General features: G+C 37.7%; 1 protein-coding gene across 2 annotated transcripts in view; it reads right to left on the bottom strand.

Annotated features, from left to right (window-relative positions):
• MFSD14B (major facilitator superfamily domain containing 14B) overlaps positions 1–13,986 on the bottom strand; it is an 87,784-nt gene that overhangs the window by 58,219 nt on the left and 15,579 nt on the right. The gene's annotated exons all lie outside the window — the stretch shown is intronic.

Genomic DNA, 13,986 nt, shown 5'->3' with positions numbered 1-13,986 from the left:
TAATACAGCTTTATTAAAAAATCAACTGGGTCCTGAAGGTGTCAAAATCCAGCTTTCTGTTTCTATTTTGTTTTAAGACTATGCCCATTCTGCTACTTTTCTGCAGTCTGTGACTTCCAGAGGTGAAATCTAAAATTCCCCTCAATTAATATTCTCAGACTCTGTGACAATGCTTATTACAAGAACAGGTGCTTTGCTAGCACTTTGTAGAAATGGAAGTAAGACTTAGACTTTGTAAAACCTACACTATTCCTATGTTTATATTTTTAAATCTTCAAAAGGTAAAAGAACATCTGCATGATTTAACTAGAATTTAATCATGAGAAAATGATCAGACAAATCCAGACTGTGGGACAGTCTACAACAGGGTTCCCAACAGCAGCTGTGTGGCCTGAGCGAGAGAAGCTTCATATGTACTTGCAGCTGCTCCCCAGCACTAGCATTACCTCCTCAGCTCTACCTCAGATCATTACGCATACCTCAGATCACACAGGAGCACCGGTCTCTAATGCCGAAAAGGTTGGGGACCGCTGTTCTACAAGACAACTAGCTTGTTCTCTTTAAAAATCTCAATGTCATAAAAGACAAAAGTAAAGGTAGGGAGACAAGAGTCATAATAACCAAATGGGAGACCTTGGATGGGATCCTAGATGAAAAGTAGACAACAATAAAAAATCTGAATATAGACTATATATATTAGATGGTATTGATGTTAAATTTCTTGTGTGTTTTTGATGTCTGCAACTTACTGTCAAATGGATGGGCCACAAAAAAAAAAAAAAGGTACATATATATTTTCTGAAGCAAATGTTACAAAATGTTTATTGCTGAATTTAGATGAAGGGATTGACTATTCATTTTAATATTCTTTTAATTTTTTGTAGTTTTGAAATTTTTCAAAAAGAACCAAGAATAATTTTAAACGCCACTAAATAAGACATTTGCAAAACAGAAAGCATTTTATGAAGTTCAGAAGAAAAAAAAAGAAACAAACACCTAACAACTCAAAAATAAAAATAAAAAAGCCATTAACATAATACAACCTTCAAAAAGCACCAGTTTACAACCGTCCTTTACCAACAGAATAGTGAATGAGATTGTTAGTAACTATTCAGCTGTGACTAAGCCTCTGAGACCCTGTGTAAGTCATTCCAGCAGAAACCTGGCCAACTGTCCTTTAACTACTCCCTTGCTTGCAGGCTCTCCCCCACTGAATTCTATACCATCTCTTGCCAGGATTACACAGGAGTTTTGCACCCTTGCCTCTTCATCCACTACACAGCAGTCAGAGTGACCCACTTAAATATAAATTAGATTAGTCTTTTGCTCCACTCTCAGTGGCTCCCACTGCATTCAGCTACATATCTTACACATCCAACAAGGTCAGACACTCTCTAGTCCCTTGTTATCCTCTGTTGTTTTCTAACAAACTTTACAATAATTTTTGTTTATTGTCTACCTCTCCTGGAATGGGAAGGATTTTTGTCTGTTTTGTTCAAAGATGTATCCCATATAGCCCTTCTCTCATCTCACTACAGTAACAAGCGCTCAACAAAATATATGAGATAAAAGAAGGCTCTGAGACTAATGTTTTTCCTTGGTTTCTTCAACGAGTGATATATAGGCAAAGGAAAAAAAGGGAGGGAAAACTATGTTAGTAATATAAACAAATTTAAGAAATATTAACCAAAAACAGTATGTGAACTTTGGGTTTTGACTCAAATTACCTGGAAAAAAGCCAATTTTGAGTCAATTATGGAAATGTGAAAATGGAATGGGTATGAGGTGATTACAAAAGTAGAAGTGGTGCCAAAAATAAAGTTAATAGCCTATATGCTTTTACTAACAGTTTCATAATTATTACAGTGAAAATACTGATAGTCACTCACCCCACATTGCAAAGCAATTACTTCAAAATAGTGGGTTGGTGAATATGTCAACAAATAGCCTCACTATTCTTCTGGAATCATTCATTTTATTTATTAAGCATCACACATTACAAGAATCTCAAAAACTCTGAAAAACAGCTACAAGTAGGCAGCACTGAAGAACTACCCTATTTTTCATTTGCAGTTTCTGTGGTCTGGTGCTCTTTTCCAGGCAATGAATCTCTATTTATGGAGACCAATGGGATAGAGATCCATGTGCCTGCAATGCTGATTAAACAGAAAAACAGATATACACTTTAGTCTGTGAACATATATCTTTATGCTATTCTTATTTTTAACACCTTGCAAAAAAACGACGACCCACCTTTGCTCCCACATTGTATGTTTAGAAATATCAACTAACAAAAATCTCTTCTAAAATGCAAAACTTTAATATTCTCACCTCTATATAAAATTACTTTAATTGAACTATAATGCATCCCTACCCAATAATGTATAAGAAAAATGCAGCAAGGGGGCCTTGGTATGATAAGAACTTTGTACAGGAAACTGGATATAAGGTAACAAAAATAAATCTTCCTTACACCCAATTCTTCCTAAGCTCTTAGTGGCCAGCATGCTGAGGGAATAAGTATCACAGATTTCTCCTTTAAATTATCTGAACTAATAGAAAGGCTTTAGCAAAACTTAACCAATTATTTCCTGTTGATCCTGATATAGTACAGCCTCTCTGGATCAGGTCAATGTCTCCTCTCTCCATTTTGCCCTTTTACAAATCTGTATGGAATACCTTGAGACATTTAGAAGCAGAGGATGAAAAAAGTTTGTTTGATGCTTTCAGTTTTATATCTCACATGGTGAAATCATGTGAGATATAAATGTTCACATTACCATCTCTCCCACTGATGACTGAATAGCCTCTTAATCCTGCCTTGACTACTCTTCCCTGCCCTCTTTCAAATCTTTCTTGACATTACACCCAGTGTGATTACTCTAAAATACAAATCTCATCCTATCATTCTCGTATAAGAATACAAAAAATGAACGACAAATTCCTCCCACTCCTGTACACACAACATATTCGCAACATGACTGTGCTGTCAATTCCATCAAAAGGTGGAGTCTGTTTCTCCACTTTGCTGAACTGGGGCTGGCTTAACAACCTGCTCTAGCCAACAGATGTCAGGTGAAGCAACAATATGGACTTCTGAACCTGGGTCTCCAGAGGCTTTTAAGAAGTGGAGAAATACCTTCTAGGCCCAGAAGGCTGACAGTATTTGAGGCCCTTCCTACTGATGCCCTTTAGACCAATCAGTGAACAGCTATCACCAACTGCCTGACACAGAAGCAAAGCCCTCTTAGATAACTCAACTCCAATCAAGACTGCAGATGACTGTGGATGCATGAATAACTCCAAGCAAATCCTGTGAAGAACCCCCAGCTGTTTATAGCCCTAATTGCTAACCAAAAAAACTGTCAAATGGTTGTTTTAAACCACTGAGTTTGGGAGTATTTCATATGCAGCAATTATTAACTGATATAACCCCCTTTGCCCTCATGATTAAATTTAAACTTTAAGACTGTTTTGAGGTCTCTTTTATACTTCTCCAATCTCATCCGTCAGCCCGAACATAAACTCAATAAAATATTTGTGAGATTAAAGAATATTCATTCAAACAACATTTTAATATTTTCTTTAAAGAGATTAGTAGTTAGGTATTACAGACATTTGTGGTCAGAAAGGGCAACAAAAATTGCTGAGATATCACCTTCTGAAGATGAGACTAAAAAAGTAAAAAACTAAAAAGAGAATTACCACATGACCCAGCAATCCTTCTTCTGGGTATTTACCCCAAAAACTTGAAAACATTTATCCACAAAGATATATGCACCCTGATGTTCATAGCGGCATTGTTCACGGTGGCCAAGACATGGAAACAACTAAGTGTCCATCATTAGATGAATGGATAAAGAAAATGTGGTACATATATACAACGGGATATTAGTCATAAGAAAAGATGAAATACTACCATTTGCGATACATGGATGGATCTTGAGATTATCATGCTAAGCAAAATAAGTGAGACAGAAAAAGTTGAGAATTATATGATTTCGCCATGTGAGATATAAAACTGAAAGCATCACACAAACATGGCAAACAAAAGGACTCATGGACACATTAATGGTTACCAGAGGGAAAGGGTAGACAAGGGTAAAAGGAGTCAAATACTTGGTGATGGAAGGGAATTTAACTTTGGGTGGAGAACACACAATATAATATAGATATGACATATTATTGAATTGTACACTTGAAAACTATTTGATTTTGTTAACAAATGTCATCCCAATAATTTTAATAAAGAAAATAAAGGATCCATTGCTTACAACAACAATAGTTCATAGTACTATTAGTGGTATTGGGAGGTGAGGGAGAATGGGTGTCATCTAACTTAAAATATAAGCAGGTAGAACATGCTACAATATGGATGAATCTGGAGGACATTATTCTAAGTGCCATAAGCCAATCATAAAAGGACGAAAACAGTATTTCACTTATGTGAGGTATCTAGAGTAATCAAATGCAGAAAAAAAAAAAAAAGTATAATGGTGGTTGCCAGGGGCTGAGGGTAGTAGCAAACAGGAAATTATGGTTTAATGGCTATAGAGTTTGTTTTGCAACATGAAAAAGTTCTGGAGATTGGCTGCAAAACAATGTAAACATACTTAACACTGCTGAACTATACACTTAAAAACAGTTACAATGGTTAATTTTATGTTATATGCATTTTACTAAAGTTAAAGGAAAACGTGTGTATGTATGTGTGTGCATGTGTGTGTGTGTGTGCATATACACACACATTTTCATATACAGTAGTCCATTACTATCTGTGTGGGATTGGTTCTAGGATAGCCCCCACCCCTCTGATACCAAAATCCAAAGATGTTCAAGTCCCTTATATAAAATGGTATAGTAGTTGCATAAAACCTACACACACCCTCCCATATGTTTAAAATCATCTCTGGATTATTTGTAATACCTAATACAATGCAAATGCTTTGTAAATAGTTATTATACTGTATTATTTAGGGAATAATGATAGGGGGAAAAAGGTACCTGTTTAGTACAGATGCAGCACAGCAACCATAGTAGGCCTAACTATATAGTATATATCAGCAACTATGTAATATTTTTTTCTAGTATTTTCCATCCTCAGTTGGTTGAACCCATGGAAGTGGAACCCATAGATATGAAGGGTCAATTGTAATGCATGTGGAATATCCAAAATCATGTAAGGGATCCCAAAAGAGCAACCTCCTTCTTTAGAAAAAAGATCTTCAAAAGCAGCTAACACTGAAGGAAAGGAATCCCGTGTGATTAAAGACAAGACATTCATATGGAATAAGGCCCATTTCTTTCAAAAATAAACCCCAACTATAAACTCCAAATAGAGCCAAGAGCAGCTGCAGGCCTAGGCTTGTCTTTGAGCTGCCTCTTACACATAGGATTCTCCAGAGTGCTAACTGTAGGGATTTTTTTTTTTTTAACTTAGTGATAATTTTCCTGCCATATTAGAAATTAGCTTGTAAGGGAACAAAAGGACTGTCTGTATGTTATCCAGCATAGGAAACAATAAACAATGACTTTTTTTTTTTTTTTTTCCAATTTGAGGAATTAACACTGCATTGCTTAGGAAGAAAAACAACTTCTAGGCTCAGCTCTGTTAACTAACTACTGTGATTCTCTCCTAAGGAGAGAGATGACTTGAGGTTTAACATCACTCTGGCTATACAGATGTTTGTAACCAGTTATTAAAATAAGACATGGTGCAAAATAACTACACCCTGGGATTTCTTTCAAAGTAGGACACAGCAAATCACCAATGAGTTGCTGCACAAAAACTCCTAAAAGTCAGATGATGGGCTTAAATACAAAGAACAAAATATCAAACTTATGAAAGGGAACTACATGCTTGTATTTATCTCATTTCCTACACGTAATACTTTGTAAAACAGTAGAGACAAACAAGTTTATTGGCTTTTTAAATTCTTTTTTTATGAAATACATATGCTAAAAAAATTACAACTGTGACATGATTATATGAGACTTGTAAAACCATAAAGGGAATAAATATGTTCTACTCTCTAAAAGTAATGATAATGATAAAATTATATATTTTTATGAATGTACATTCACAGGTAAAAACATACTTTTATATAAATGGTAAGAGAACATACATATTACTTCTTTTTCCCCAGCTATGCTTATTTATTTATATATGAAAATCGAGATTTCAGACCAATACTTCCAATTCCAGCCCAACACCACAGGTGACTCTGGCCTCTCCCCTCTCCAGGTCATGCCACCTTTTCCAACTGTGAGAAACCTGGCCCCCAATGGCCTCGACATTTTGCTTACTTTCCTACTGTCCTCTTTACAATCACTCATTCGGGCCCTCTGGGCTGCCACCTTTGACCACATGGGGCCCCACCCACGCTTGGGGAACCTCCTCCCATTTAAAAGATAACCACAGGCCAATGACCTGCCTCGTGGCTTTTTGACAAAAGGATGCCAATAATTAATATTTAATAAAGAGAAGAGAGGTAATAAGATTTTTATTATTTATTTCAGTATTCTCTAAAATTAAGTTTATTGGGATAACATTGGTTAATATAATTATATAATTTACAGGTGGACATTATAATTTGACATCTGTATATTCTATTGTGTGTTTACCACCCAAAGTCCAGTTTCCTTCAGCTACCATATATTTGATCCCCTCTACTCCCTTCACTCTCTCCCTTCTCCCCTATATTTGACCCCCTTTAACCGCCTACCTAACCCCTCCTCACCACCCTTACCCTCTGGTAACCACTAGTCTATAGTCCATGTCCATGAGTCTGTTTCTTTGTCCTGTTCATTTATTGCTTTTAGGTTTATATCCCACATATTATTTCACTTAGCATGATTATCTATCTCGAGGTCCATTGTTGTAGCAAATGGCAGTATTTCATCTCTTCTTAGGACTTAGTAATATTCCATTGTATATATGTACCACAGCTTCTTTAGCCAATTATCTATAGTAGCACACTTTGGTTGCTGCTATGTTCTGGCCACTGTGAATAATGCTGCTACAAACATTGGTGTGCAAATATCTTTTCGGATATGGGTTTTCAAGTCTTTGGGGTAAATACCCAGTAGAGGGATTGCTGGATCATACAGTAGATGAATTCTTAGCTTTTTGAGGAACCTCCATACTGTTTTCCATAGTGGCTGTACCAATTTACAATCCCACCAGCAGTTTATGAGGGTTCCTATTTCTCCACATCCTCTCCAACATGTTATTGCTTGTCCTGTTGATTAGCTATTCTAACAGGTGTAAGATGGTATCTCATTGTGATTTTGATTTGCATTTCACTAATAGCTAGAGATGTTGAGGATCTTTTCAAATATTACTGGCCACTTGTATGTCCTCTAGGCAGAAGTGTCTGTTCAGGTTTCATCTGCCTATTTTTTGATCGGATCATTTGTTTTGTTGTTGTTATTGAGTTGTATGAGTACTTTGTATATTTTGGATATTAAGCCCTTATCAGAGTATTGCTTCCAAATATATTTTCCCATTAGGATGGTTGTCTCTTTACCTTGTTGATAATTTCTTTTGCTGAGAAGCTTTATAGTGTGATGCAGTCCCATTCATTTAACTTCCCTTGCTTTTGAGGTCAAATTCATCAAGTACTCTATAAGTCCAAGGTCCTGGAGTTTAGTTCCTACGTTTTTTTCTATGCATTTTTATTGTTTCAGGCCTTATATTCAGGTCTTTAATCCATTATGAGTTAATTTTGGTGTGTAGTTTCATTCTTTTGCATGTGGCTTTCCAGTTTTCCCAGCACCATTTATTGAAGAGACTTTCCTTTCTCCACTGTATGTTTTTGGCTTCTTTGTCAAAAATTATTTGCTCATAGAAATATAGGTTTACTTCTGGACTTTCGATTCTGTTCCACTGGTCTGTGTGTCTGTTTTTCTACCAATACCATGCTGTTTTGATTATTGTTGCTTTGTACTATAATTTGAAGTCAGGCGAAGTGATGCCTCCAGCCTTTTTTTCCCCCCTCAGAATGGCTTTGGCAATTTAAGGTAATTTGTGCTTCCATACAAATCTGATGACTTTTTGTTCTATTTCTTTAAAAAAATGCCAATGAGATGTTGATGGGGATTGCTTTAAATCTGTATAATGCTTTAAGTAATATGGTCATTTTAACTAAGTTGATTCTTCCAATCCAAGAACATAGAATATCTTTCTATTTCTTTGTTGTTTCTTCTTTTAATAGGGTCTTGTAGTTTTTATTATATAGGTTCTTTATATGTTTCGTTAAATTTATTCCTAGGTATTTTATTCTTTTTGTTGGAATCGCAAAAGGAATTATTTTTTCCACTTCTTTTTCTGACACTTCATTATTAGAGTATGGGAAAGATATGGATTTTTGAACGTTGATTTTGTATCCAGGAACTTTACTCTATTTGCTTATTGTTTTTAGCAGTGTTCTTGTGGAGTTTTTAGGGTTTTTATATATAGATACTCATGTTATCTGTAAATAGTGACAGCTTTACTTCGTCGTTTTCTATTTGGATGCCTTTTATATCTTTCTCTTGCCTGACTGCAGTTGCTAAGACCTCCAAATACATATTACTTTTTTCTTTATTCTTTCTTTCCATGTCACTGTATACAAATCCTTATTCTCTGTAAACAGGTACACAGTATATTCCACTGTATGAATGTACCATACTTTTAACCATTCCACCATTGATGAATGTCTATGGAGTTTCCACTTTTTTAATATTGATACAGTCAATAACTTCTAAACTTTTTATTTTGAAATAATTTTAAATCTACAGAAAAATTACAAAACCAGTACGGAGTTCCTGTATATCCTTCACCCAGCTTCCCCAAATGTTAACATCTTATATAACTATGGTACAATTTTCCAAATCTGGAAATTAACATTGCCATTCTACTTTAGTGAATCTACATAATATCTGAATTTCACCACTTTTCCACTAATTTTTTACTTTTGTTCTGGTTCAGGACAAATCCAGGATTTCACACTGCACTTAGTTCTCACGTTTTCATGGGCTTTTCAGATCTGAGATAGTTCCTAAGACTTTTATTTTCATTATCTTGACTTGAGTACTAGTATACTCTTTACCAGTTATTTTGTAGAACGTCCTTCAATTTGGATTTATCTATCGTTTTGTCATAACTAGATTGATGATATGCATTTTTAATTTTTTTATTGAGATATCATTCCTATAAAATTCATCATTTTCAAGTATACAATTCACTGTTTTTAGTATATTTACAAAGTTGTAAAACCATCATCAGTCTCTAATTTTGGAATATTCTCATCTCCCCCATGAAAATCCTGTACCCATTAGCAGTTACTCCCAGTCTTCCCTTTCCCCATTCCCTGAAAACTATTAATCTAATTTCTGTCTCTATAGATTTGCCTATTCTGAAATCATAAACGAAATCATACAACATGTGACCTATTGTGAATACTTCCATTAAGCATAATGTTTCCGAGGTTCACCTATGTTTATTATTCAATTTAATGGCCAAACAATAGTCCATTGTTTGGATATGTTGCACTGCCTTTATTCAGTCATCGGTTAATAGACACTTGGGTTGTTTCTATTTGACTATTGTGAATAATGATGCTATAAACACTGATGTACAAGTTTTTGTAAGAACATGTTTCCAATTCCTTTGGGTATATATCCAGAAGCAGAACTGTTGGGATAATTAATATCCTTTTGTATATACAACTGTACAGCATTCTAGGATAAATTCCCAGAAGTGGAATTGCAGAGCTGAAGGTTACCACATTTTGAATTACTGTCAATAAAAACCGATTATAATAAAAAAAAAAAGCTGTACAACTGGGTAAAAAAAGTACTTCAAATTATGTCAGCTAATCAACTAATATTTCTAACATAAAATACTTCTAAAAAAATCAAGAAGAAAAAGGCTAATAACTCAACAGAAAGGCAGGTAAGAGATATGAACAAACAGTTCATAGAACAAGACATTAAACAGCCCTTCAACAACCACATTTCTAATAACAAAAACACAAAATTAAGCTACACTCATATATGATTTCTATCAGAACGGCAAAAACTCAAAAGTTTTATATGTTCTTACACTGCTAATAGTAGTGAAAAATGGTACAATGAAGAAATAAATACCTAGCAAGATTACTTACATACTTATGCTATGAAGCAACAATCCCATTTTAATGATTTGTCCCAAAGACAATATGGTGAAAATATGATGTGTTCTATAAACAAGGGTATAGCACCACCATACTAACCAAAAACAAAAGGGGGGTGTCTGTTCCTAGTATATTATAAAGTAGTAAAAAACTTGCCATATATTGCTTTGGAGCAATGCCTAGGATATGTTGTCAAGTAAAAAAGAAGCCAAGTATATAATACTGTGAAATGTATAGTACTTTTTATCCGTATTCAAAGAATATGAATATCTATGAACACACACACACACATATATTTTTGTACTAAAAATATATATAAGATGAAGGAAAAATAAGCTCCAATGAAAAGCAATTATATTTAAGAGGATGGAAAGGGAGTAGAGGCGACAGACTTGAAGCTAAACCTGGGATCTGAACTATTCTTTTGTTCAACATACCCATGATGGACTACCTGCCCATTAGTCTCACACACACACACACACACACACACACCCACACACCAGATTCACATAACTTTTATTACAATTTATTGTTATAACTGTTCTATTTTATTATTAGTTGTTGTTAATCTCTTACTGTGCCTAATTTATAAATTAACCTTTAACACAGGTATGTATGTCTAGGAAAAAAAAAACAGTATATATAGAATTCAGTACTATCTGCAGTTTCAGGTATCTGGGGGTCTGAGAAGGGTATCCTCCATGGATAAGGGGGCACTACTGTAGTAAAATAAACAAACTACTATGAAATAGTGAATCCAGGCAATCACCTTTAATAGTTATTAAAATCGTTAACTAAAAGCTGATGAGGCATTTTATAAGTGAATAACTGGACTGAAAAACCTGAAGCCTGATCAAGCATAACATCACAAAGTCAAAGATTCTTTGCTGCATTATGTGATGCAACAAGAAATAATGAAACCAGAAAGAAACTGAGTCTGGGGCTCCCGCTACCGTGCCACTCACAGCCAAAAGATAGACACGGGAGTTGGGCTAAATAGAATAAGCATTTATTAGAGAGCTGCAACTCACGGAGACACAGGCGGGCTATTACTACAAAAGTCTGGCTCCCTGAGTGTCTTGGGAGTACTCATTATATAGGGAAATCAGTAGTCATGGAAACTAAGGGAGTGGGGGTAGCCAAGCTCATTTATCTTGTCTTTTCAGCCAGGTCTTGTTTCCCAGGCCACCTGGAGGGGAGGCAAGAGGAACCGGGTGTCTGGTTCTGGAATCCGCAGTTGCGTCATCCCATGACCTTGCTCCCTGGCAAAACTCATCAGGGAGTAACTGCCTTCTCAAGTGAGTGAGAGCAATATGTGCTGCTTAGTTACAAGAGCAGATAGGCTTTTTGAGAAGGGTGGATCAGCTGCTTTCTCCAGTGGAGCAGGCAGTGAATGTCTATGAGAATGGCTGAAAGAGCATACGGTGCCCATAGCAACAGCAGAAAATGTCCTTGGGTGTAGGTATTACCCAGAGAGTGCTTTGTTCATTGTCTTCCTTGGGACTACTGACCCTGCCTGGCCATTTCCTGCTCGAACGAGTTTGTTCCTGACTGCCCTCACCCCTACCTCAAAGACTCTCTGGCTAACATCAGTTATTTCATAGCTTGCCTACCAATTAATGTTCTTCCTTATATCTGTGCTGGGTAGGAATGACAAACTGTATAAAACTGCCTGTATGTTACAATCAGGTCTCAGCCTTTGGATAAGAATCTGCTGAGCCAGTGCCGGCATCAGTAAACATTGCTTCCTGCTTATAGCCTCAGTGTCCCATCTCTTCGTTTGATAATTCTGCAACATTTCTGGGGGCTCGTCCGGGATCCGGAGATAGTGGTTTTTGCCTCTCTTGTCTTTGGGGTCTGGCCCTCAGGACACTGAAAAGAGCAGACTTTACATGGCACACCAGCAGACCTATTGTCTGTGGGGGAGGATGACTCTTTCAGCAGATAGGAGTGGCGGCTCCGAGAGCACAATGTAAACCAGAGGGGCACAGGAACCAACCCAGGAGCACCTCCCGGCTGAGTGGTAAGGACCCAGGTCCCAGGAACAGCCTGTCCACTATAGGACAGAAGGGGAATATGATCAACTCCCGAGGCCACCTGGGTACTCTACATTTGTTAGAAGAAACTGTGACCTCTCAAGTATATAGAGTGGAGGATGGAGTATGTTTGGTGTGTGATTGTGTGTGACTGAGACATGGCCTTGCTACGACGCGAGAGTTGAGCCCCTATCCCTGGTTCCATGGCAAACCTCATACGGCTTAGGGTGGTGTCACTGGATCTCCATGAGGCGTTTACTCCAGTGATCTGAGTTGGGGGTTTATACTGACCCACCTAATTGCTAAGAAGTGCCTCAAAGATCCCCACGAGGGGAGTGGCTGGAGACGGGTGAAGCGAATCTCAGTGCATGTACGTCACCAACCACAGGTGGGAAAATGAGTGGACAGCAGAGTAAAGAGACACCTTTAGGTTGTATGCTTAAGAATTTCAAAAATGGTTATTCAGGAGATTATGGAGTTAAACTCAGCCCACAGAAACTCCGCACTTTTTGTAAGATCAACTGGCCCTCTTGTGGCATTGGATGGCCAGCAGAGGGAGCTCTTGATAAGGAAATCATTGCAAAAGTCTCTCAAATCATTACCAGTCAGTCAACCTGGCCCCGCAGACCAATTCCCTTACATTGATTCTTGGGAGGCAATAGTTAGTACCCGACCCCTTTGGTTGAGAGTCTGCCTAGAGGAGAACTGTCGGGTTCTCTTAGCTTGAGCCTTGGCACCTTCCCAAGGTCAGTTGAAGAAAAAGAAGCCTGTGTTGCCAGTACTAGGATTTGGAGCCTACAGTCCAAATAGTCGGGGGCCAACCTACTGACACCAGAGCTGAACACTCAGTTGTAGCATGGCCTGTGGGCTCCCCTTCTCAAAGACAAGCTACCATTATGGGAGCAACCGAGGGACAAGTCCTGCAGCCCCACCACCGGTGCAACCTAGGAGGACGAGAAATCGTCCACAAATTTTTCTATCTGCCCAACCCCATAGCACTGATGGGATGAAATCTTTTGGAAAAACTACAGGCTCAAATTACTTTTGATACACGTGGCCAAGCAGCCCTAACCTTAGGGAGGCCAGAAGCAAAAATCATGTCATTCACATTGGTTCCCCAAGGAGAAGAGTGGTGCTCTGATAATCTCATAGAAGGGCCCCCAAAGAGACCTGAACTCCCTTTTAAGATGCCCGACTTGACAGACCAGCCCCTCAAGGACCCTGATGTAGAATATTACACCGATGGTAGCAGCTTTGTGAGGGAAGGAAGACTCCTTGCAGGATAAGCTGCATTCCACTATTGAGACAAAACCTTTGCCTAGGGGAACCTCAGCACAAAAGGCAGAGCTCATTGCCTTGACCCGAGCACTTCAGCTGGCAGCAGGAGTGTGTGCTAACATATACACTGACTCTAAGTATGCCTTCACCACTCTCCATGTACACAGAGCTCTCTACAAAGAGAAAGATCTAATCAAGTCTGGGGGAAAACACATAAAAATATGGAAAGGAAATTCTTGAACTCTTAGATGCTGTATGAGTCCCCAAGAAAGGAGTCATACACTGCAAAGGACATCAAAAAAGGGACACCATAATGGCCTGGGGCAACCGCAGGGCAGACCATGTTGCTAAACTGACAGCAGCCAAAGAAATAGCCAGCCCTACAGCTCTAACTGCTTTCCTGTTTCCCAGTCCCTTAGCCAAATGAGACCCCAAGTACTCGCCTTAAGAAGAAGCCTGGCTTAAGACTGAAGACGGGAGTCTCCTCTCTGGTAAAGGGTAGAAGTTCAAGGATG

This window comes from Rousettus aegyptiacus, unplaced genomic scaffold, assembly GCF_014176215.1.
Source record: "Rousettus aegyptiacus isolate mRouAeg1 unplaced genomic scaffold, mRouAeg1.p scaffold_m13_p_3, whole genome shotgun sequence".
NCBI lineage: Eukaryota > Metazoa > Chordata > Mammalia > Chiroptera > Pteropodidae > Rousettus > Rousettus aegyptiacus.
The sequence above is the reverse complement of the archived record's forward strand: the minus strand, read 5'-3'. Positions and strand labels throughout refer to the sequence as shown.